Genomic DNA, 27,868 nt, shown 5'->3' on the forward strand with positions numbered 1-27,868 from the left:
TGCGACTCACTGCACCCTGCAACGCACTGCACCTCACAATTCTCTGCAACTCGCAACTCTTTGCTACTCCCAACTCACTGCATCTCGCAACTCACTGCATCTCGCAACTCACAGCATCTGGCAACTCACAGGATCTCGCAGCTCACTGCATCTCGCAACTCACTGCATCTGGCAACTCACTGCATCTCGCAACTCACTACATCTCACAATTCACAGCATCCATCAACTCACTGCATCTCGCAAGCCACTGAATCTCGCAAGACACTTCGTCCCCCAACTCACTGCATCTTGCATCTCACTGCAACTCGCATCTCACTGCATCCTCGTCACTGAATGCATCTTGCCACTCACTGCAACCTGCAACTCAATGCATCCTGAAACTCACTGCATCCTGCAACTCACTGCATCTCGCAAACCACTGCATCTAGAAACACACAACACCCCACTTCTCACTGCATTGCGCAACTCATTTCATCCTGCCTGTCTCTGGATCCTGACACTCACTGCATCGTACCACTCACTGCATCGTACCACTCACTGCATCATACAACTCACTGCAACCTGAAACTCACTGCAACCTGCAACTCACTGCATCCTGCAACTCATTGCACCCTGCAACTCACTGCTTCCTGCAACTCCCTGCATCCTGCAATTCACTGCATCCTGCAACTCACTGCATCCTGCAATTCATTGCATCCTGCAACTCACAGCAGCTCGCAACTCACAGCATCTCGCAACTCACTGCATCTCGCAACTCACAGCATCTCGCAACTCACTGCATCTCGCAACTCACTGCATTTCGCAACTCACTGCATCTCGCAACTCACTGCATCTCGCAACTCACAGCATCCTGCCACTGACTGCACCCTGCGACTCACTGCACCCTGCAACTCACTGCATCATGCAACATACTGCACATCGCAACTCACTGAATCTCAAGACTCACTGCATTCTGCAACTCACTGCAGCCTGCAACTCACTGCACCCTGCAACTCACAGCATCATGCAACACACTGCATCATGCAACACACTGCATCATGCAACTCACTGCAACCTGCAACTCACTGCAACCTGCAACTAACTGCATCCTGCAACAGACTGCATCTTGTAACTCACAGCTTCTCGCAAACCACTGCGTTCCGCAACTCACTGCAATCTGCAACTCAATGCCTCCTCCAACTCAATGCCGCCTGCAACTCAATGCCTCCTCCAACTCACTGCCTCCTGCAACTCACTGCCTCCTGCAACTCACTGCACCTCGCAACTCATTGCATCTCGCATCTTGCAACTTACTGCATCTTGCAACTCACAACTCACTGCATCCTGCAACTCACTGCACCTCGCAACTCACTGCAACTCCCAACCCACTGCATCTGCCAACTCACTGCAACTCGCAAATCAATGCAACTTGCAATTTACTGCATCTTGCAACTCACTACATCTCGCAACTCACTGCATCTCGCAACTCACAGCATATCGCAACTCACTGCATCTCGCAACTCACTGCATCTCGCAACTCACTGCATCTCGCAACTCACTGCTTATCGCAACTCACATCATCTCGCTTCTCACTGCATCTTGCCAGTGACTGCATCCTGCAACTCACAGCATCCTGCAACTCACTGCACCCTGCTACTCACTGCATCCTGCAACTCCTTGCATCTTGCAACTCACGGCATCTCGCAACTCACTGCACCCTGAAACTCACTGCTTCCTGCAACTCACTGCATCCTGCAACTCACTGCACCTCGCATCTCACTGCAAATCTCGACTCACTGCATCTTTTGACTCACTGCAACTCGCAACTCACTGCATCTCGCAACTCACTGCATCTCGCAACTCACTGCATTTTGCAACTCACTGCATCTCGCAAGTCACTGCATCTCCCAACTCGCTGCATCTTTACAACTCCCAACTCGCTGCATCTGGCAACTCACTGCAACTCGCGAATCAATGCATTTGGCAACTCACTGCAGCTTGCACCTCACTGCATCCTGCAACTCACTGCATCTCGCAACTCACTGCATCTGGCAACTCACTGCATCTCACAACTCACAGGCAGCTTCCAACTCACAGGATCACGCAACTCACTGCATCTCGCAACTTACTGCATCTTGCAACTCACTGCATCCTGCAACTCACTGCATCTCGCCGCTCACTGCAACTCCCAACTCACTGCATCTGGCAACTCACTGCAACTCGCGAATCAATGCAACTTGCAACTCACTGCATCTTGCAACTCACTGCATCTCGCAACTCACTTCATCTCGCAATTCACTGCATCTCGCAACTCACAGCAGCTTGCAACTCACAGGATCTCGCAACTCACTGCATCTCACAACTCAGTGCAACTCGCAATGCACTGCACCTCGCAACTCACTGCATCTCGCAATTCACTGCATCTCGCAACTCACTGCATTTTGCAACTCACTGCATCTCGCAAGTCACTGCATCTCGCACCACACTGCAAGTCGCAGCTCACTGCATCTCGCATCTCACTGCATCCTGCCACTGACTGCATCCTGCAACTCACTGCATCCTGCAACTCCTTGCGTCTCGCAAGTCACTGCATCTTGCAACTCCTTGCATCCTGCAACTCACTGCACCTTGCATCTCACTGCACCTCGCATCTCACTGCATCTTGCCACTGACTGCATCTTGCCACTGACTGCATCCTGCAACTCACTGCCGCCTTCAACTCACTGCACCTCGCATCTCAGTGCACCTCGCATCTCACTGCACCTTGCCACTGACTGCATCTTGCCACTGACTGCATCCTGCAACTCACTGCATCCTGCAACTCACTGCATCCTGCGACTCACTGCATCTCGCAACCCACTGCATCGCGAAACATACTACATCCCGCAACTCACTGCATTGCGCAACTCACTTCATCCTGCCACTCACTGCATCATACAACTCACTGCATCATACAACTCACTGCATCCTGCAATTCACTGCGTCCTGCAACTCACTGCATCCAGCAACTCACTGCGTCCTTGCAACTCACTGCACCCTGCAACTCACTGCACCCTGCAACTCACTGCACCCTGCAACTCACTGCGCCCTGCAACGCACTGCACCTCACAATTCTCTGCAACTCGCAACTGTTTGCTACTCCCAACTCACTGCATCTCGCAACTCACTGCATCCCGCAACTCACAGCATCTGGCAACACACAGGATCTCGCAGCTCACTGCATCTCGCAACTCACTGCATCTCGCAACTCACTGCATCGAGAAACATACTACATCCTGCCACTCACTGCATCATACAGCTCACTGCATCATACAAATCACTGCATCCTGCAATTCACTGTGTCCTGCAACTCACTGCATCCAGCAACTCACTGCGTCCTTGCAACTCACTGCACCCTGCAACTCACTGCACCCTGCGACTCACTGCACCGTGCAACGCACTGCACCTCACAATTCTCTGCAACTCGCAACTGTTTGCTACTCCCAACTCACTGCATCTCGCAACTCTCTGCATCTCGCAACTCACAGCATCTCGCAACTCACAGGATCTCGCAGCTCACTGCATCTCGCAACTCACTGCATCTGGCAACTCACTGCATCTCGCAACTCACTACATCTCACAATTCACAGCATCCATCAACTCACTGCATCTCGCAACTCACTTCATCTCGCAACTCATTGCATCCTGCAACTCACTGCATCTCGCATGCCACTGAATCTCGCAAGACACTTCGTCCCCCAACTCACTGCATCTTGCATCTCACTGCAACTCGCATCTCACTGCATCCTCGTCACTGAATGCATCTTGCCACTCACTGCAACCTGCAACTCAATGCATCCTGCAACTCAATGCATCCTGCAACTCACTGCATCCAGCGACTCACTGCATGTCACAACCCCATGCATTGCGCAACTTGCTGCATCCTGACACTCACTGCATCATACAACTCACAGCTGCTCACAACTCAGCATCTCGCAACTCACTGCACCTCGCAACTCACTGCATCCTGCAACTCACTGCATCTCGGAACTCACTGCATCCTGCAACTCACTGCATCTCGCAACTCAATGCACCCTGCAACACACTGCATCCTGCAACTCACTGCATCTCGGAACTCACTGCATCCTGCAACTCACTGCATCTCGCAACTCAATGCACCCTGCAACACACTGCATCCTGCAACTCACTGCATCTCGCAACTCACTGCATCTCGCAACTCACGGCATTTCGGAACTCACTGCATCACGCAACTCACTGCATCCTGCAACTCCTTGCATCCTGCTACTCACTGCATCTTGCAACTAACTGTATCTTGCAACTCACTGCATCCTGCAACTCAATGCATCCTGCAACTCACTGCATCCTGCAACTCACTGCAACTCGCAACTCACTGCATCCTGCAACTCACTGCATCCTGCAACTCACAGCTGCTCGCATCTCCGCATCTCACAACTCACTGCATCTCGCAACTCACTGCATCTCGCAACTCACTTCATCACGCAACTCATTCCATCCTGCAACTCACTGCATCTCGCAAGCCACTGAATCTCGCAAGGCACTTCGTCCCCAACTCACTGCATCTCGCATCTCACTGCACCTCGCACCTCACTGCATCCTGTCACTGACTGCATCTTGCTACTCACTGCATCTTGCAACTCACTGCATCCTGCAACTCACTGCATCTCGCAAATCACTGCATCCTGCAACTCACTGCATCTTGCAACTCAATGCATCCTGCAACTCAATGCATCCTGCAAGTCACTGCATCCTGCAATTCATTGCCTGTCGCAACTCACTGCATCCTGCAACTCACTGCATCTCGCAACTCACTGCATCCTGCAACTCCTTGCATCCTGCAACTCACTGCATCTTGCAACTCAATGCATCCTGCAACTCAATGCATCCTGCAACTCACTGCCTGTCGCAACTCACTGCATCTCGCAACTCACTGCATCCTGCAACTCACTGCATCCTGCAACTCACTGCATCTCGCAACTCACTGCATCTCGCAACTCACTGCATCCTACAACTCAATGCATCCTGCAACTCACTGCATACAGCGGCTCACTGCATGTCACAACCTCAGGCATTGCTCAACTCGCTTCATCCTGCCAGTCTCTACATCCTGCCACTCACTGCATCATACAACTCACAGCTGCTCGCAACTCAGCATCTCGCAACTCACTGCATCTCACAACTCACTGCATCTCGCAAGGCACTTCGTCCCCCAACTCACTGCATCTCGCAACTCACTGCATCCTGCAACTCAATGCATCCTGAAACTCACTGCATCCTGCAACTCACTGCATCTCGCAACCCACTACATCCCGCTTCTCACTGCATTGCGCAACACATTTCATCTTGCCAGTCTCTGCATCCTGACACTGACTGCATCATAACACTCACTGCATCATACAACTCACTGCAATCTGCCACTCACTGCAACCTGCAACTCACTGCATCCTGCGAGTCACTGCATCCTGCAACTCACTGCACTCTGCAACTCACACAACCCTGCAACTCACTGCAACCTGCAGATCACTGCACCCTGCAGCACACACAACCCTGCAACGCACTGCATCCTGCAACTCAATGCATCCTGCAACTCACTGCATACAGCGGCTCACTGCATGTCACAACCTCAGGCATTGCTCAACTCGCTTCATCCTGCCAGTCTCTACATCCTGCCACTCACTGCATCATACAACTCACAGCTGCTCGCAACTCAGCATCTCGCAACTCACTGCATCTCACAACTCACTGCATCTCGCAAGGCACTTCGTCCCCCAACTCACTGCATCTCGCAACTCACTGCATCCTGCAACTCAATGCATCCTGAAACTCACTGCATCCTGCAACTCACTGCATCTCGCAACCCACTACATCCCGCTTCTCACTGCATTGCGCAACACATTTCATCTTGCCAGTCTCTGCATCCTGACACTGACTGCATCATAACACTCACTGCATCATACAACTCACTGCAATCTGCCACTCACTGCAACCTGCAACTCACTGCATCCTGCGAGTCACTGCATCCTGCAACTCACTGCACTCTGCAACTCACACAACCCTGCAACTCACTGCAACCTGCAGATCACTGCACCCTGCAGCACACACAACCCTGCAACGCACTGCATCCTGCAACACAGTGCATCCTGCAACGCACTGCATCTTGCAATTCTCTGCAAATCACAACTCTTTGCAACTCGCAACTCACTGCTTCTGGCAACTCACTGCAAATCTCGACTCACTGCATCTTTCGAGTCACTGTAACTCGCAACTGAATGCAGCTTGCAATTCACTGCATCTCACGATTCACTGCAGCTCGCAACTCACAGCAGCTCGCAACTCACAGCATCTAGCAACTCACTGCATCCTGCAACTCAATGCATCCTGCAACTCACTGCATCCAGCGACTCACTGCATGTCACAACCCCATGCATTGCGCAACTTGCTGCATCCTGACACTCACTGCATCATACAACTCACAGCTGCTCACAACTCAGCATCTCGCAACTCACTGCACCTCGCAACTCACTGCATCCTGCAACTCACTGCATCTCGGAACTCACTGCATCCTGCAACTCACTGCATCTCGCAACTCAATGCACCCTGCAACACACTGCATCCTGCAACTCACTGCATCTCGCAACTCACTGCATTTCGGAACTCACTGCATCACGCAACTCACTGCATCCTGAAACTCCTTGCATCCTGCTACTCACTGCATCTCGCAACTCACTGTATCTTGCAACTCACTGCATCCTGCAACTCAATGCATCCTGCAACTCACCGCATCCTGCAACTCACTGCAACTCGCAACTCACTGCATCTCGCAACTCAGTGCATCTCACAATTCACAGCATCAATCAACTCACTGCATCTCGCAACTCACTTCATCTCGCAACTCATTGCATCTGCAACTCACTGCATCTCGCAAGCCACTGAATGCCGCAAGGCACTTCGTCCCCCAACACTCTGCATCTCGCATCTCACTGCACCTCGCACCTCACTGCATCCTGTCACTGACTGCATCTTGCCACTCACTGCATCTTGCAACTCACTGCATCCTGCAACTCAATGCATCCTGCAACTCACTGCATCTCGCAACTCACTGCATCCTGCAACTCACTGCATCCTATCACTGACTGCATCTTGCCACTCACTGCATCTTGCAACTCACTGCATCCTGCAACTCACTGCATCTCGCAACTCACTTCATCCTGCAACTCACTGCATCCTTCAACTCCTTGCATCCTGCAACTCCTTGCATCCTGCAACTCACTGCATCCTGCAATTCATTGCCTGTCGCAACTCACTGCATCCTGCAACTCACTGCATCTCGCAACTCACTGCATCCTGCAACTCCTTGCATCCTGCAACTCACTGCATCTTGCAACTCAATGCATCCTGCAACTCAATGCACCCTGCAACTCACTGCCTGTTGCAACTCACTGCATCTCGCAACTCACTGCATCCTGCAACTCACTGCATCCTGCAACTCACTGCATCTCGCAACTCACTGCATCTCGCAACCCACTGCATCTCGCAAGGCACTTCGTCCCCCAACTCACTGCATCTCGCAACTCACTGCATCCTGCAACTCAATGCATCCTGAAACTCACTGCATCCTGCAACTCACTGCATCTCGCAACCCACTACATCCCGCTTCTCACTGCATTGCGCAACACATTTCATCTTGCCAGTCTCTGCATCCTGACACTGACTGCATCATAACACTCACTGCATCATACAACTCACTGCAATCTGCAACTCACTGCAACCTGCAACTCACTGCATCCTGCGAGTCACTGCATCCTGCAACTCACTGCACTCTGCAACTCACACAACCCTGCAACTCACTGCAACCTGCAGATCACTGCACCCAGCAGCACACACAACCCTGCAATGCACTGCATCCTGCAACGCAGTGCATCCTGCAACGCACTGCATCTTGCAATTCTCTGCAAATCACAACTCTTTGCAACTCACAACTCACTGCATCTGGCAACTCACTGCAAATCTCGACTCACTGCATCTCACGATTCACTGCAGCTCGCAACTCACAGCAGCTCGCAACTCACAGCATCTAGCAACTCACTGCATCTCGCAACTCACTGCATCTCACAACTCACTGCATCCTGCAACTCAATGCATCCTGCAACTCACTGCATCCAGCGACTCACTGCATGTCACAACCCCATGCATTGCGCAACTTGCTGCATCCTGACACTCACTGCATCATACAACTCACAGCTGCTCACAACTCAGCATCTCGCAACTCACTGCACCTCGCAACTCACTGCATCCTGCAACTCACTGCATCTCGGAACTCACTGCATCCTGCAACTCACTGCATCTCGCAACTCAATGCACCCTGCAACACACTGCATCCTGCAACTCACTGCATCTCGGAACTCACTGCATCCTGCAACTCACTGCATCTCGCAACTCAATGCACCCTGCAACACACTGCATCCTGCAACTCACTGCATCTCGCAACTCACTGCATCTCGCAACTCACTGCATTTCGGAACTCACTGCATCACGCAACTCACTGCATCCTGCAACTCCTTGCATCCTGCTACTCACTGCATCTTGCAACTAACTGTATCTTGCAACTCACTGCATCCTGCAACTCAATGCATCCTGCAACTCACTGCATCCTGCAACTCACTGCAACTCGCAACTCACTGCATCCTGCAACTCACTGCATCCTGCAACTCACAGCTGCTCGCATCTCCGCATCTCACAACTCACTGCATCTCGCAACTCACTGCATCTCGCAACTCACTTCATCACGCAACTCATTCCATCCTGCAACTCACTGCATCTCGCAAGCCACTGAATCTCGCAAGGCACTTCGTCCCCAACTCACTGCATCTCGCATCTCACTGCACCTCGCACCTCACTGCATCCTGTCACTGACTGCATCTTGCTACTCACTGCATCTTGCAACTCACTGCATCCTGCAACTCACTGCATCTCGCAAATCACTGCATCCTGCAACTCACTGCATCTTGCAACTCAATGCATCCTGCAACTCAATGCATCCTGCAAGTCACTGCATCCTGCAATTCATTGCCTGTCGCAACTCACTGCATCCTGCAACTCACTGCATCTCGCAACTCACTGCATCCTGCAACTCCTTGCATCCTGCAACTCACTGCATCTTGCAACTCAATGCATCCTGCAACTCAATGCATCCTGCAACTCACTGCCTGTCGCAACTCACTGCATCTCGCAACTCACTGCATCCTGCAACTCACTGCATCCTGCAACTCACTGCATCTCGCAACTCACTGCATCTCGCAACTCACTGCATCCTACAACTCAATGCATCCTGCAACTCACTGCATACAGCGGCTCACTGCATGTCACAACCTCAGGCATTGCTCAACTCGCTTCATCCTGCCAGTCTCTACATCCTGCCACTCACTGCATCATACAACTCACAGCTGCTCGCAACTCAGCATCTCGCAACTCACTGCATCTCACAACTCACTGCATCTCGCAAGGCACTTCGTCCCCCAACTCACTGCATCTCGCAACTCACTGCATCCTGCAACTCAATGCATCCTGAAACTCACTGCATCCTGCAACTCACTGCATCTCGCAACCCACTACATCCCGCTTCTCACTGCATTGCGCAACACATTTCATCTTGCCAGTCTCTGCATCCTGACACTGACTGCATCATAACACTCACTGCATCATACAACTCACTGCAATCTGCCACTCACTGCAACCTGCAACTCACTGCATCCTGCGAGTCACTGCATCCTGCAACTCACTGCACTCTGCAACTCACACAACCCTGCAACTCACTGCAACCTGCAGATCACTGCACCCTGCAGCACACACAACCCTGCAACGCACTGCATCCTGCAACTCAATGCATCCTGCAACTCACTGCATACAGCGGCTCACTGCATGTCACAACCTCAGGCATTGCTCAACTCGCTTCATCCTGCCAGTCTCTACATCCTGCCACTCACTGCATCATACAACTCACAGCTGCTCGCAACTCAGCATCTCGCAACTCACTGCATCTCACAACTCACTGCATCTCGCAAGGCACTTCGTCCCCCAACTCACTGCATCTCGCAACTCACTGCATCCTGCAACTCAATGCATCCTGAAACTCACTGCATCCTGCAACTCACTGCATCTCGCAACCCACTACATCCCGCTTCTCACTGCATTGCGCAACACATTTCATCTTGCCAGTCTCTGCATCCTGACACTGACTGCATCATAACACTCACTGCATCATACAACTCACTGCAATCTGCCACTCACTGCAACCTGCAACTCACTGCATCCTGCGAGTCACTGCATCCTGCAACTCACTGCACTCTGCAACTCACACAACCCTGCAACTCACTGCAACCTGCAGATCACTGCACCCTGCAGCACACACAACCCTGCAACGCACTGCATCCTGCAACACAGTGCATCCTGCAACGCACTGCATCTTGCAATTCTCTGCAAATCACAACTCTTTGCAACTCGCAACTCACTGCTTCTGGCAACTCACTGCAAATCTCGACTCACTGCATCTTTCGAGTCACTGTAACTCGCAACTGAATGCAGCTTGCAATTCACTGCATCTCACGATTCACTGCAGCTCGCAACTCACAGCAGCTCGCAACTCACAGCATCTAGCAACTCACTGCATCCTGCAACTCAATGCATCCTGCAACTCACTGCATCCAGCGACTCACTGCATGTCACAACCCCATGCATTGCGCAACTTGCTGCATCCTGACACTCACTGCATCATACAACTCACAGCTGCTCACAACTCAGCATCTCGCAACTCACTGCACCTCGCAACTCACTGCATCCTGCAACTCACTGCATCTCGGAACTCACTGCATCCTGCAACTCACTGCATCTCGCAACTCAATGCACCCTGCAACACACTGCATCCTGCAACTCACTGCATCTCGCAACTCACTGCATTTCGGAACTCACTGCATCACGCAACTCACTGCATCCTGAAACTCCTTGCATCCTGCTACTCACTGCATCTCGCAACTCACTGTATCTTGCAACTCACTGCATCCTGCAACTCAATGCATCCTGCAACTCACCGCATCCTGCAACTCACTGCAACTCGCAACTCACTGCATCTCGCAACTCAGTGCATCTCACAATTCACAGCATCAATCAACTCACTGCATCTCGCAACTCACTTCATCTCGCAACTCATTGCATCTGCAACTCACTGCATCTCGCAAGCCACTGAATGCCGCAAGGCACTTCGTCCCCCAACACTCTGCATCTCGCATCTCACTGCACCTCGCACCTCACTGCATCCTGTCACTGACTGCATCTTGCCACTCACTGCATCTTGCAACTCACTGCATCCTGCAACTCACTGCATCTTGCAACTCACTGCATCCTGCAACTCAATGCATCCTGCAACTCACTGCATCTCGCAACTCACTGCATCCTGCAACTCACTGCATCCTATCACTGACTGCATCTTGCCACTCACTGCATCTTGCAACTCACTGCATCCTGCAACTCACTGCATCTCGCAACTCACTGCATCCTGCAACTCACTGCATCCTTCAACTCCTTGCATCCTGCAACTCCTTGCATCCTGCAACTCACTGTATCTCACAACTCACTGCTTCCTGAAACTCACTGATTCCTGCAACTCACTGCATCCATCAATTCACTGCATCCTGCAATTCACTGCATCTTGCTACTCACTGCATCTTGCAACTCACTGCATCTCACAGCTCACTGCATCTCACAACTCACTGCATCCTGCAACTCAATGCATCCTGCAACTCACTGCATCCTGTGTCTCACTGCATGTCACAACCCCATGCATTGCGCAACTCGCTGCATCCTGCCAGTCTCTGCATCCCGCAACTCACTGCATCTCGCAACTCACTGCATCTCGCAACTCACTGCATCTCACAATTCAGAGCATCCATCAACTCACTGCATCTCGCAATTCACTTCATCTCGCAACTCATTGCATTCTGCAACTCACTGCATCTCGCAAGCCACTGAATCTCGCAAGGCACTTCGTCCCCCAACTCATTGCATCTCGCATCTCACTGCACATCGGACCTCACTGCATCCTGTCACTGACTGCATCTTGCCACTCACTTCATCTCGCAACTCATTGCATCCCCCAACTCACTGCATCTCCCATCTCACTGCACCTCGCACTTCACTGCATCCTGTCACTGACTGCATCTTGCCACTCACTGCATCTTGCAACTCACTGCATCCTGCAACTCACTGCATCTCGCAACTCACTGCATCCTGCAACTCACTGCATCATGCAACTCAATGCATCCTGCAACTCAATGCATCCTGCAACTCACTGCCTGTCGCAACTCACTGCATCTCGCAACTCACTGCATGTCACAACCCCATGCATTGCTCAACTCGCTTCATCCTGCCAGTCTCTGCATCCTGCCACTCACTGCATCATACAACTCACAGCTGCTCGCAACTCACTGCATCCTGCAACTCACTGCATCTCGCAACTCACTGCATCTCGCAACTCACTGCATCCTGCAACTCAATGCATTCTGCAACTCACTGCATCCTGCGGCTCACTGCATGTCACAACCCCATGCATTGCTCAACTCGCTTCATCCTGCCAGTCTCTGCATCCTGCTACTCACTGCATCATACAACTCACAGCTGCTCGCAACTCAGCATCTCGCAACTCACTGCATCTCGCAACTCACTGCATCTCACAACTCACTGCATCTCGCAACTCACTGCATCTCGCAACTCACTGTATCTCGCAACTCATTGCATCCTGCAACTCACTGCATCTCGCAAGCCACTGAATCTCGCAAGGCACTTCGTCCCCCAACTCACTGCATCTCGCAACCCACTACATCCCGCTTCTCACTGCATTGCACAAAACATTTCATCTTGCCAGTCTCTGCATCCTGACACTGACTGCATCATAACACTCACTGCATCATACAACTCACTGCAATCTGCAACTCACTGCAACCTGCAACTCACTGCATCCTGCGAGTCACTGCATCCTGCAACTCACTGCACTCTGCAACTCACACAACCCTGCAACTCACTGCAACCTGCAGATCACTGCACCCTGCAGCACACACAACCCTGCAACGCACTGCATCCTGCAACGCAGTGCATCCTGCAACGCACTGCATCTTGCAATTCTCTGCAAATCACAACTCTTTGCAACTCACAACTCACTGCATCTGGCAACTCACTGCAAATCTCGACTCACCGCATCTTTCGAGTCACTGTAACTCGCAACTGAATGCAGCTTGCAATTCACTGCATCTCACGATTCACTGCAGCTCGCAACTCACAGCAGCTCGCAACTCACAGCATCTAGCAACTCACTGCATCTCGCAACTCACTGCATCTCACAACTCACTGCATCCTGCAACTCAATGCATCCTGCAACTCACTGCATTCAGCGACTCACTGCACGTCACAACCCCATGCATTGCGCAACTTGCTGCATCCTGACACTCACTGCATCATACAACTCACAGCTGCTCGCAACTCAGCATCTCGCAACTCACTGCACCTCGCAACCCACTGCATCCTGCAACTCACTGCATCTCGGAACTCACTGCATCCTGCAACTCACTGCATCTCGCAACTCAATGCACCCTGCAACACACTGCATCCTGCAACTCACTGCATCACGCAACTCACTGCATCCTGCAACTCAATGCATCCTGCAACTCACTGCATCTCGCAACTCACTGCATCCTGCAACTCACTGCATCCTATCACTGACTGCATCTTGCCACTCACTGCATCTTGCAACTCACTGCATCCTGCAACTCACTGCATCTTGCAACTCACTGCATCCTGCAACACAATGCATCCTGCAACTCACTGCATCTCGCAACTCACTGCATCCTGCAACTCACTGCATCCTTCAACTCCTTGCATCCTGCAACTCCTTGCATCTTGAAACTCACTGTATCTCGCAACTCACTGCTTCCTGAAACTCACTGATTCCTGCAACTCACTGCATCCATCAATTCACTGCATCTCGCAACTCACAGCATCTCGCAACTCATAGCAGCTCGCAACTCACAGCATCTCAAAACTCACTGCATCTCGCAACTCACTCTATCACACAACTCACTGCATCCTGCAACTCTCTGCATCCTGCAACTCTCTGCACCTCGCAACTGACTGCATCTTGCAACGCACTGCATCTCGCAACTCACTGCATCCTGCAACTCAATGCATCCTGCAACTCACTGCATCCTGCAACTCACGGCACCTCGCAACTCACTGCATTTCGCAACTCACTGCATCTCACAACTCACCGCATCCTGCAGCTCCTTGCATCTTGCAACTCACCGCATCACGCAAGTCACTGCATCCTGCGACTCACTGCATGTCACAACCCCATGCATTGCGCAACTCGCTGCATCCTGCCAGTCTCTGCATCCTGTCACTCACTGCATCATACAACTCACAGCTGCTCGCAACTCAGCATCTCACAACTCACTGCGTCTCACAACTCACTGCATCTCGCAACTCACTGCATCTCGCCAACTCACTGCATCTCACAAATCACAGCATCCATCAATTCACTGCATCTCGCAATTCACTTCATCTCGCAACTCATTGCATCCTGCAACTCACTGCATCTCGCAAGCCACTGAATCTCGCAAGGCACTTCGTCCCCCAACTCATTGCAACTCGCATCTCACTGCACATCGGACCTCACTGCATCCTGTCACTGACTGCATCTTGCCACTCACTGCATCTTGCAACTCACTGCATCCTGCAACTCACTGCATCTTGCAACTCACTGCATCTCGCAACTCACTGCATCCTGCAACTCACTGTATCTTGCAAACTCACTGCATCTCGCAACTCACTGCATCCAGCAACTCACTGCATCTCACAACTCACTGCATCTCGCAACTCACTGCATCTGGCAACTCACTGCATCTCACAATTCACAGCATCCATCAACTCACTGCATCTCGCAACTCACTTCATCTCGCAACTCCTTGCATCCCCCAACGCACTGTATCTCCCATCTCACTGCACCTCGCACCTCACTGCATCCTGTCAATGACTGCATCTTGCCACTCACTGCATCTTGCAACTCACTGCATCCTGCAACTCACTGCATCTCGCAACTTACTGCATCCTGCAACTTACTGCATCATACAACTCACAGCTGCTCGCAACTCCGCATCTCGCAACTCACTGCATCTCGCAACTGACTTCATCACGCAACTCATTCCATCCTGCAACACACTGCATCTCGCAATTCACTTCATCTCGCAACTCATTGTATTCTGCAACTCACTGCATCTCGCAAGCCACTGAATCTCGCAAGGCACTTCGTGCCCCAACTCATTGCATCTCGCATCTCACTGCACATCGGACCTCACTGCATCCTGTCACTGACTGCATCTTGCCACTCACTGCATCTTGCAACTCACTGCATCCTGCAACTCACTGCATCTCGCAACTCACTGCATCCTGCAACTCACTGCATCTTGCAACTCAATGCATCCTGCAACTCAATGCATCCTGCAACTCACTGCCTGTCGCAACTCACTGCATCCTGCAACTCACTGCATCTCGCAACTCACTGCATCCTGCAACTCACTGCATCCCGCAACTCACTGCATCTCACAACTCACTGCATCTCGCAACTCACTGCATCCTGCAACTCAATGCATTCTGCAACTCACTGCATCCTGCGGCTCACTGCATGTCACAACCCCATGCATTGCTCAACTCGCTTCATCCTGCCAGTCTCTGCATCCTGCCACTCACTGCATCATACAACTCACAGCTGCTCGCAACTCAGCATCTCGCAACTCACTGCATCTGGCAACTCACTGCATCTCGCAACTCACTGTATCTCGCAACTCATTGCATCCTGCAACTCACTGCATCTCGCAAGCCACTGAATCTCGCAAGGCACGTTGTCCTCCAACTCACTGCATCTCGCCTCTCACTGCACCTCGCACCTCACTGCATCCTGTCACTGACTGCATCTTGCCACTCACTACATCTTGCAACTCACTGCATCCTGCAACTCACTGCATCTCGCAACTCACTGCATCTCGCAACTCACTGCATCTCGCAACTCACTGCATCTCGCAACGCACTGCATCTCACAATTCACTGCATCTTTCAATTCACAGCATCTATCAACTCACTGCATCTCGCAACTCACTTCATCTCGCAACTCATTGCATCCTGCAACTCACTGCATCTCGCAAGCCACTGAATCTCGCATGGCTCTTTGTTCCCCAACTCACTGCATCTCGCATCTCACTGCGCCTCGCATCTCACTGCATCCTGTCACTGACTGCATCTTGCCACTCACTGCATCTTGCAACTCACTGCATCTCGCAACTCATTGCAGCTCGCAACTCAATGCATCCTGCAACTCACTGCATCTCGCAACTCACTGCATCTTGCAACTCAGTACATCGCGCAACTCACTGCATCTCGCAACTCACTGCATCTTGTAACTCACTGCATCTCGCAACTCACTGAATCTCACAACTCACTGCATCCTGCAACTCAATGCATCCTGCAACTCACTGCATCCTGCAACTCAATGCATCCTGCAACTCAATGCATCCTGCAACTCACTGCATCCTGCGACTCACTGCATGTCACAACCCCATGCATTGCTCAACTCGCTTCATCCTGCCAGTCTCTGCATCCTGCCACTCACTGCATCTCGCAACTCACTGCATCTCGCAACTCAGCAGCTCACAACTCACTGCATCTCGCAACTCACTGCATCTCGCAACTCACTGCATCTCGCAACTCACTTACTCTTGCAACTCACTGCATCTCACAATTCACAGCATCCATCAACTCACTGCGTCTCGCGACTCACATCATCTCACAACACATTGCATCCTGCAACTCACTGCATCTCGCAAGCCACTGAATCTCGCAAGGCACTTCGTCCCCCAACTCATTGCATCTCGCATCTCACTGCACATCGGAACTCACTGCATCCTGTCACTGACTGCATCTTGCCACTCACTTCATCTCGCAACTCATTGCATCCCCCAACTCACTGCATCTCACTGCACCTCGCACCTCACTGCATCCTGTCACTGACTGCATCTTGCCACTCACTGCATCTTGCAACGCACTGCATCCTGCAACTCACTGCATCTCGCAACTCACTGCATCCTGCAACTCAATGCATCCTGCAACTCACTGCCTGTCGCAACTCACTGCATCCTGCAACTCACTGCATCTCGCAACTCACTGCATCCTGCAACTCACTGCATCCCGCAACTCACTGCATCTCGCAACTCACTGCATCTCGCAACTCACTGCATCCTGCAACTCAATGCATTCTGCAACTCACTGCATCCTGCGGCTCACTGCATGTCACAACCCCATGCATTGCTCAACTCGCTTCATCCTGCCAGTCTCTGCATCCTGCCACTCACTGCATCATACAACACACACCTGCTCGCAACTCAGCATCTCGCAACTCACTGCATCTCGCAACTCACTGCATCTCACAACTCACTGCATCTCGCAACTCACTGCATCTCGCAACTCACTGTATCTCGCAACTCATTGCGTCCTGCAACTCACTGCATCTCGCAACCCACTACATCCCGCTTCTCACTGCATTGCACAACACATTTCATCTTGCCAGTCTCTGCATCCTGACACTGACTGCATCATAATACTCACTGCATCATACAACTCACTGCAATCTGCAACTCACTGCAACCTGCAACTCACTGCATCCTGCGAGTCACTGCATCCTGCAACTCACTGCACTCTGCAACTCACACAACCCTGCAACTCACTGCAACCTGCAGATCACTGCACCCTGCAGCACACACAACCCTGCAACGCACTGCATCCTGCAACGCAGTGCATCCTGCAACGCACTGCATCTTGCAATTCTCTGCAAATCACAACTCTTTGCAACTCGCAACTCACTGCTTCTGGCAACTCACTGCAAATCTCGACTCACTGCATCTTTCGAGTCACTGTAACTCGCAACTGAATGCAGCTTGCAATTCACTGCATCTCACGATTCACTGCAGCTCGCAACTCACAACAGCTCGCAACTCACAGCATCTAGCAACTCACCGCATCTCGCAACTCACTGCATCTCACAACTCACTGCATCCTGCAACTCAATGCATCCTGCAACTCACTGCATTCAGCGACTCACTGCATGTCACAACCCCATGCATTGCGCAACTTGCTGCATCCTGACACTCACTGCATCATACAACTCACAGCTGCTCGCAACTCTGCATTCGCAACTCACTGCACCTCGCAACCCACTGCATCCTGCAACTCACTGCATCTCGGAACTCACTGCATCCTGCAACTCACTGCATCTCGCAACTCAATGCACCCTGCAACACACTGCATCCTGCAACTCACTGCATCACACAACTCACTGCATCCTGCAACTCCTTGCATCCTGCTACTCACTGCATCTAGCAACTCACTGCACCCTGCAACTCACTGCATCTTGCAACTCACTGCATCTCGCAGCTCACTGCATCTCGCAACTCACTGTATCTTGCAACACACTGCATCCTGCAACTCAATGCATCCTGCAACTCACTGCATCCTGCAACTCACTGCAACTCGCAACTCACTGCATCCTGCAACTCACTGCACCCTGCAACTCACTGCATCTCGCAACTCACTGTATCCTGCAACTCACTGCATCTCGCAACTCACTGCATCTCGCAACTCACTGCATCCTGCAACTCACTACATCCTGCAACTCACTGCACTCACAACTCACTGCATCTCGCAACTCACTGCATCCTGCAACTCACTGCATCCTGCAACGCACTGCATCCTGCAACTCCTTGGATCTCGCAACTCACTGCATCTCGCAACTCACTGCACCTCGCACCTCACTGCATCCTGTCACTGACTGCATCTTGCCACTCACTGCATCTTGCATCTCACTGCATCTCACAGCTCACTGCATCTCACAACTCACTGCATCCTGCAACTCAATGCATCCTGCAACTCACTGCATCCTGCGTCTCACTGCATGTCACAACCCCATGCATTGTGCAACTCGCTGCATCCTGCCAGTCTCTGCATCCCGCAACTCACTGCATCTCGCAACTCACTGCATCTCGCAACTCACTGCATCTCACAATTCAGAGCATCCATCAACTCACTGCATCTCGCAATTCACTTCATCTCGCAACTTATTGCATTCTGCAACTCACTGCATCTCGCAAGCCACTGAATCTCGCAAGGCACTTCGTCCCCCAACTCATTGCATCTCGCATCTCACTGCACATCGGACCTCACTGCATCCTGTCACTGACTGCATCTTGCCACTCACTTCATCTCGCAACTCATTGCATCCCCCAACTCACTGCATCTCCCATCTCACTGCACCTCGCACCTCACTGCATCCTGTCACTGACTGCATCTTGCCACTCACTGCATCTTGCAACTCACTGCATCCTGCAACTCACTGCATCTCGCAACTCACTGCATCCTGCAACTCACTGCATCATGCAACTCACTGCATCCTGCAACTCAATGCATCCTGCAACTCACTGCCTGTCGCAACTCACTGCATCCCGCAACTCACTGCATCTCGCAACTCACTGCATCTCGCAACTCACTGCATGTCACAACCCCATGCATTGCTCAACTCGCTTCATCCTGCCAGTCTCTGCATCCTGCCACTCACTGCATCATACAACTCACAGCTGCTCGCAACTCAGCATCTCGCAACTCACTGCATCTGGCAACTCACTGCATCTCGCAACTCACTGCATCTCGCAACTCACTGTATCTCGCAACTCATTGCATCCTGCAACTCACTGCATCTCGCAAGCCACTGAATCTCGCAAGGCACATTGACCCCCAATTCACTGCATCTCTCCTCTCACTGCACCTCGCACCTCACTGCATCCTGTCACTGACTGCATCTTGCCACTCACTACATCTTGCAACTCACTGCATCCTGCAACTCACTGCATCTTTCAACTCACTGCATCTCGCAACTCACTGCATCCTGCAACTCACTGCATCTCGCAACTCACTGCATCTCGCAACTCACTGCATCCTGCAACTCAATGCATTTTGCAACTCACTGCATCCTGCGGCTCACTGCATGTCACAACCCCATGCATTGCTCAACTCGCTTCATCCTGCCAGTCTCTGCATCCTGCCACTCACTGCATCATACAACTCACAGCTGCTCGCAACTCAGCATCTCGCAACTCACTGCATCTGGCAACTCACTGCATCTCGCAACTCACTGCATCCTGCAACTCACTGCATCTCGCAACTCACTGCATCTCGCAACTCACTGCATCCTGCAACTCAATGCATTTTGCAACTCACTGCATCCTGCGGCTCACTGCATGTCACAACCCCATGCATTGCTCAACTCGCTTCATCCTGCCAGTCTCTGCATCCTGCCACTCACTGCATCATACAACTCACAGCTGCTCGCAACTCAGCATCTCGCAACTCACTGCATCTGGCAACTCACTGCATCTCGCAACTCACTGCATCTCGCAACTCACTGTATCTCGCAACTCATTGCATCCTGCAACTCACTGCATCTCGCAAGCCACTGAATCTCGCAAGGCACATTGTCCCCCAACTCACTGCATCTCTCCTCTCACTGCACTTCGCACCTCACTGCATCCTGTCACTGACTGCATCTTGCCACTCACTACATCTTGCAACTCACTGCATCCTGCAACTCACTGCATCTTTCAACTCACTGCATCTCGCAACTCACTGCATCCTGCAACTCACTGCATCTCGCAACTCACTGCTTCTCGCAACTCACTGCACCTCGCAACTCACTGCATCTCGCAACGCACTGCATCTCGCAATTCACTGCATCTTTCAATTCAGAGCATCTATCAACTCACTGCATCTCGCAACTCACTGCATCTTGCAACTCACTGCATCTCGCAACTCACTGCAGCTCGCAACTCAATGCATCCTGCAACTCACTGCAGCTCGCAACTCACTGCTTCTTGCAACTCACTACATCTCGCAACTCACTGCATCTCGCAACTCACTGCATCTCGCAACTCACTGCATCTCGCAACTCACTGCATCTCACAACTCACTGCATCCTGCAACTCAATGCATCCTGCGACTCACTGCATGTCACAACCCCATGCATTGCTCAACTCGCTTCATCCTGCCAGTCTCTGCATCCTGCCACTCACTGCATCATACAACTCACAGCTGCTCACAACTCAGCATCTCACAACTCACTGCATCTCGCAACTCACTGCATCTCGCAACTCACTGCATCTCGCAACTCACTTACTCTTGCAACTCACTGCATCTCACAATTCACAGCATCCATCAACTCACTGCGTCTCGCGACTCACTTCATCTCACAATTCACAGCATCCATCAACTCACTGCGTCTCGCGACTCACTTCATCTCACAACTCATTGGATCCTGCAACTCAATGCATCTCGCAAGCCACTGAATCTCGCAAGGCACTTCGTCCCCCAACTCACTGCATCTCGCAACTCACTGCATCCTGCAACTCAATGCATCCTGAAACTCACTGCATCCTGCAACTCACTGCATCTCGAAACACACTACATCCCGCTTCTCACTGCATTGCGCAACACATTTCATCCTGCCAGTCTCTGCATCCTGACACTGACTGCATCATACCACTCACTGCATCATACAACTCACTGCATCCTGCGAGTCACTGCATCCTGCAACTCACTGCAACCTGCTGATCGCTGCACCCTGCAGCTCACACAACCCTGCAACTCACTGCGTCTGGCAACGCACTGCAAGTCTCGACTCACTGCATCTTTCGACTCACTGCAACTCGCAACTGAATGCAGCTTGCAATTCACTGCATCTCGCAAGTCACTGCAGCTCGCAACTCACAGCAGCTCGCAACTCACAGCAGCTTGCAACTCAAAGCATCTCGCAACTCACAGCATCTCGCAACTCACAGCATCTCACAACTCACAGCATCTCGCAACTCACTGCATCTCGCAGCTCACTGCATCCTGCCACTGACTACATCCTGTAACTCACTGCATCCTGCAACTCACTGCATCCTGCAACTCAATGCATCTCACAACTCACTGCATCTCACAACTCACTGCATCTCACAACTCACTGCATCTCGCAACTCACTGCATCCTGCAACTCACTACATCCTGCAACTCCCTGCATCCCGCAACTCACTGCATCTCGCAACTCACTGCATCTCGCAACTCACTGCATCTCGCAACTCACTGCATCCTGCCACTGACCGCGTCCTGCAACTCACTGCATCTCACAACTCACTGCATCTCACAACTCACTGCATCTCGCAACTCACTGCATCCTGCAACTCCTTGCATCTCTCAACTCACTGCACCCTGCAACTCACTACACCTTGCAACTCACTACATCCTGCAACTCACTACATCCTGCAACTCACTGCATCTCGCAACTCACTGCATCTCGCAACTCACTGCATCCTGCAACGCACTGCATCCTGCAACTCCTTGAATCTCGCAACTCACTGCATCTCGCAACTCACTGCATCTCGCAACTCACTGCATCCTGCAACTCACTGCATCTCGCAACTCACTGCATCTCGCAACTCACTGCATCTCGCAACTCACTGCATCTCGCAACTCACTGCATCCTGCAACTCACTACATCCTGCAACTCCCTGCATCCCGCAACTCACTGCATCTCGCAACTCACTGCATCTCGCAACTCACTGCATCTCGCAACTCACTGCATCCTGCCACTGACCGCGTCCTGCCACCGACTACATCCTGCAACTCACTGCATCTCGCAACTCACTACATCCTGCAACTCACTGCATCCTGCAACTCACTGCATCCTGCAACACCTTGCATCTCGCAACTCACTGCATCTCACAACTCACTGCATCTCGCAACTCACTGCATCCTGCAACTCACTGCATCCTGCAACTTACCGCATCTCGCAACTCACTGCTTCTCGCAACTCACTGCATCCTGCAACTCACTACATCCTGCAACTCACTGCACTCGCAACTCACTGCATCTCGCAACTCACTGCATCCTGCAACTCACTGCATCCTGCAGCGCACTGCATCCTGCAACTCCTTGAATCTCGCAACTCACTGCATCTCGCAACTCCCTGCATCTCGCAACTTACTGCATCCTGCAACTCACTGCATCCTGCAACTCACTGCATCTCGCAACTCACTGCATCTCGCAACTCACTGCATCTCGCAACTCACTGCATCCTGCAACTCACTGCATCCTGCAACTCACTGCATCTCGCAACTCACTGCATCTCGCAACTCACTGCATCTCGCAACTCACTGCATCTCGCAACTCACTGCATCTCGCAACTCACTGCATCCTGCCACTGACCGCGTCCTGCCACTGACTACATCCTGCAACTCACTGCATCTCGCAACTCACTACATCCTGCAACTCACTGCATCCTGCAACTCACTGCATCCTGCAACTCCTTGCATCTCGCAACTCACTGCATCTCACAACTCACTGCATCTCACAACTCACTGCATCCTGCAACTCACTGCATCCTGCAACTTACCGCATCTCGCAACTCACTGCATCTCGCAACTCACTGCATCCTGCAACTCACTACATCCTGCAACTCATTGCAACTTTCATCTTGCTACATCTTCCAACTCACCGCACCCTGCAACTCGCTGCACCATGCAGCTCGCTGCACCATGCAACTCGCCGCTCCCTGCAACTCGCCGCTCTCTGCATTTCGTTATATTCCTCCTTTGCTGGAGTTGAACAATACCTTCATTTCATAACAAATATGTCACCTCAGATATATAGGCAGTGGCTTCAGGGGGCAGTGGGTCTCAGGGGGCAGTGGGTCTCAGGGGGCAGTGGGTCTCAGGGGCAGTGGGTCTCAGGGTACAGTGGGTCTCAGGAGGCAGTGGGTCTCAGGGGGCAGTGGGTCTCAGGGGACAGTGGGTTCAGAGGGCAGTGGGTCTCAGGGGCAGTGGGTCTCAGGGTACAGTGGGTCTCAGGAGGCAGTGGGTCTCAGGGGGCAGTGGGTCTCAGGGGGCAGTGGCTTCAGGGGGCAGTGGCTTCAGGGGGCAGTGGGTCTCAGGGGGCAGTGGGTCTCAGGGGACAGTGGGTCTCAGGGGACAGTGGGTTCAGAGGGCAGTGGGTCTCAGGGGGCAGTGGGTCTCAGGAGGCAGTGGGTCTCAGGGGGCAGTGGGTTCAGAGGGCAGTGGGTCTCAGGGGGCAGTGGGTCTCAGGGTACAGTGGGTCTCAGGGGGCAGTAGGTCTCAGGGGGCAGTGGGTTCAGAGGGCAGTCGGTCTCAGGGGGCAGTGGGTCTCAGGGTACAGTGGGTCTCAGGGGGCAGTAGGTCTCAGGGGGCAGTGGGTCTCAGGGGACAGTGGGTCTCAGGGGACAGTGGGTCTCAGGGGACAGTGGGTTCAGAGGGCAGTAGGTCTCAGGGGGCAGTGGGTCTCAGGGGGCAGTGGGTCTCAGGGGGCAGTGGGTCTCAGGGTACAGTGGGTCTCAGGAGGCAGTGGGTCTCAGGGGACAGTGGGTCTCAGGGGGCAGTGGGTCTCAGGAGGCAGTGGGTCTCAGGGGACAGTGGGTCTCAGGTGGCAGTGGGTCTCAGGGGGCAGTGGGTCTCAGGGGGCAGTGGGTCTCAGGGGGCAGTGGGTCTCAGGGGGCAGTGGGTCTCAGGGTACAGTGGGTCTCAGGAGGCAGTGGGTCTCAGGGGACAGTGGGTCTCAGGGGGCAGTGGGTCTCAGGAGGCAGTGGGTCTCAGGGGACAGTGGGTCTCAGGTGGCAGTGGGTCTCAGGGGGCAGTGGGTCTCAGGGGGCAGTGGGTCTCAGGGGGCAGTGGGTCTCAGGGGACAGTGGGTCTCAGGTGGCAGTGGGTCTCAGGGGGCAGTGGGTCTCAGGGGGCAGTGGGTCTCAGGGGGCAGTGGGTCTCAGGGGGCAGTGGGTCTCAGGGGGCAGTGGGTCTCAGGGGGCAGTGGGTCTCAGGGGACAGTGGGTCTCAGGGGACAGTGGGTCTCAGGGGGCAGTGGGTCTCAGAGGGCAGTGGCTTCAGGGGGCAGTGGGTCTCAGGGGGCAGTGGGTCTCAGGGGGCAGTGGGTCTCAGGGGGCAGTGGGTCTCAGGGGACAGTGGGTCTCAGGGGACAGTGGGTCTCAGGGGGCAGTGGGTCTCAGGGGGCAGTGGGTCTCAGAGGGCAGTGGCTTCAGGGGGCAGTGGGTCTCAGGGGGCAGTGGGTCTCAGGGGGCAGTGCGTTCAGGAGGCAGTGGGTTCAGGTGGCAATGGGTTACAGAGTTGCTGTCTGTCTGTTTTTATTAATTTGCAGAATGTGTGCATCACTGGCTCGGCAGCATTTATTCCCCATCTCATTTATCATTGAGATGGTGGTGGTGGTGAGCTGCCTTCTTGCATCTCTGCAGTCCATGTGTTGTAGGTACACCCACTGTGAGGGAGGGAGTTCCAGGATTTTGACCCAATGACATGCCTCCTGAAGCCACTGAAGGAATGGCGATGTATTTCCGAATCAGGATGGTGAGTGGCTTGGAGGGGAACTTCTAGGAGGTGGCGTTCCCAGCTATCTGCTGTTCCTGTCCTTCTAGATGATAGTGGTCGTGAGTTTGGAAGGTGCTGCCTAAGGAACTCATTCAAGCAAATGGAGAATATTTTATCACACTCCCAACTTGTGCCTTGAGGCTTTGGGGAGTCAGGATGCGAGTTACTAAGGGACAGTTTCAAAATAAGACAGAGATGAGACGTGAGGCTATGGAATTTCCTTCCCAGGGTGCAGTTGAGGGATGGATCACTCAATATTTGTAAGACAGTCATTGATAGATTCTTGGCTAACACGGGAATCAAAGGTTATTGGGAGTAGACATAATGTAGAATTGCAGCCACAGTCGGGTTGGCCATGGTCTTCTTCAATGGCAGAGCAGGTTCAAGGGGCCGAATGGCCTACTTCTGATCCTACTTTGTATGTTTGTGTATATGAAATTAACATTGGAAACTGAAGATCTGACACTGGAAATGGCAACACAAACACTGGCTCAGGAAGTCCAAGGGATCTCCGGATCATTATTGATATGTGGTTTGGCTTCCACTTTCAATACGGTTTAGATATCTCTTAGGATACTTTGTGACCTGCTCTGGATTGGGAAGGTTTCTCACTATGGCGAATGCACCGGGGAACAGTTAATTGCCAAACTTTTGTTTACATCCAAACCAGGCAGGCTGACTCTAATTGGTCAAGACATTGCCATGAGGAATGAACCAGAGAATGGCTGCCCCCCCGCCCCCCTCCCCCCCCCCCCCCAACCAGGCTTTTCTTTGGTTGTAAAAGGTGAAACGTGTGGACTTGCTCCTTCCATCTGCAAAGAACAGGGCCCAGTAATAGATAGATTCTAAATATAATAAACAGATTCTAGCATGTGTCAGTGAGACACACTGCGTGCCCGATTTGATTAAATCGGTTATTAACGTTATTCTGAGCACACTCAGGATTATTTATCGGTTGCTGTTCAATCGCAGAATCAAATCTAATATTGGACACTATGGGTGTGATTCTCTGGCCTTCCCATGGCGTGTTTCTTGCGGCGGGAGATGTCCCGCCATTAGCCGGTGACTTTGCTTGTCAAGGGATTTCCCATTGACTCTCACCCATGCCGCTATGGAACTTGCAGTGGGGGTGCACCATTGGAAATCCCATCGGCCTGAACATTGGAACGTTTTGTAACCATGAGTTCAGGGCTTCTCTGTTATTGCAAATCCCAGCAGTGACGGGCATCGGCCTAACAATCTGGGTGCGCTCAGTTATGGGCCTCTCAGGGTGGGAGGGGGAAGGTGATGGGTAACTTTGTTATTATTTCATTGGAAGTGAGCTTTTCTGGCTAGGCCAGCATTTATTGCCCATCCCTAATTGAGAAGGTGGTGGTGAGCTTCCTTCTTGAACCGCTGCTGTCCATGTGGTGTAGGTACACCCACTGTGCTGTTAGGGAGGGAATGTCAGGATAGTGAGGCTCAAGGCTGCCTAAATATTGGTTCCTGGACCACGTGTAAAAGGCCATTACAGAACAGCCAATTGGCCAAGAGGAGTGCCAGATTCTCAGATAAGTGAGTCTGGGGATGGGTCAGGAATTAGACAACGCAGGGCCAGAGGTCAGGGTGAGGATCAGCTTTGGGGGGGTTTAAATGTGAATTTTGGAAAAGCGCACCCACTCCAGCTCCACATTTATTAACAATGAGCAGCACGGTAGCACAGTGGTTAGCACTGCTGCTTCACAGCTCCAGGGTCCCAGGTTCGATTCCCGGCTCGGGTTACTGTCTGTGTGGAGTTTGCACATTCTCCTCGTGTCTGCGTGGGTTTCCTCCGGGTGCTCCGGTTTCCTCCCAAGTCCAAAGATGTGCGGGTTAGATTGATTGGCCAGGTTAAAAATTGCCCCTTAGAGTCCTGAGATGCATAGGTTAGAGGGATTAGCAGGTAAATATGTGGGGATAGGGCCTGGGTGGGATTGTGGTCAGTGCAGACTCGATGGGCCGAATGGCCTCCTTCTGCACTGTAGGGTTTCTATGATTTCTACATTCAGACGGTGAGTAACTTATCTTTCTTGTTGATTTCCCACAACAGTGCTGAATGCCCCCGCACAAATTCACCTTGGAGCAGGAACCCCAACGTGACAGCAGGACCCTTATTGGACAGACCTTCTGCTTTCTTCAGGTGAAGGAAGAGTATGTTGTTTGTCTTTGTTCATTATGGAGTGTGCACGCTTCCAGGCTTGCCCAACAATACGAGGCCTTCAGTGTCCACACGGAGCCTGATTAAAAAGGCCATCCCCTTTGTCTTATTCAATATTTCAGAGCCATCTCTGACA

Source organism: Mustelus asterias, chromosome 12, assembly GCF_964213995.1.
Source record: "Mustelus asterias chromosome 12, sMusAst1.hap1.1, whole genome shotgun sequence".
Taxonomy (NCBI): domain Eukaryota; kingdom Metazoa; phylum Chordata; class Chondrichthyes; order Carcharhiniformes; family Triakidae; genus Mustelus; species Mustelus asterias.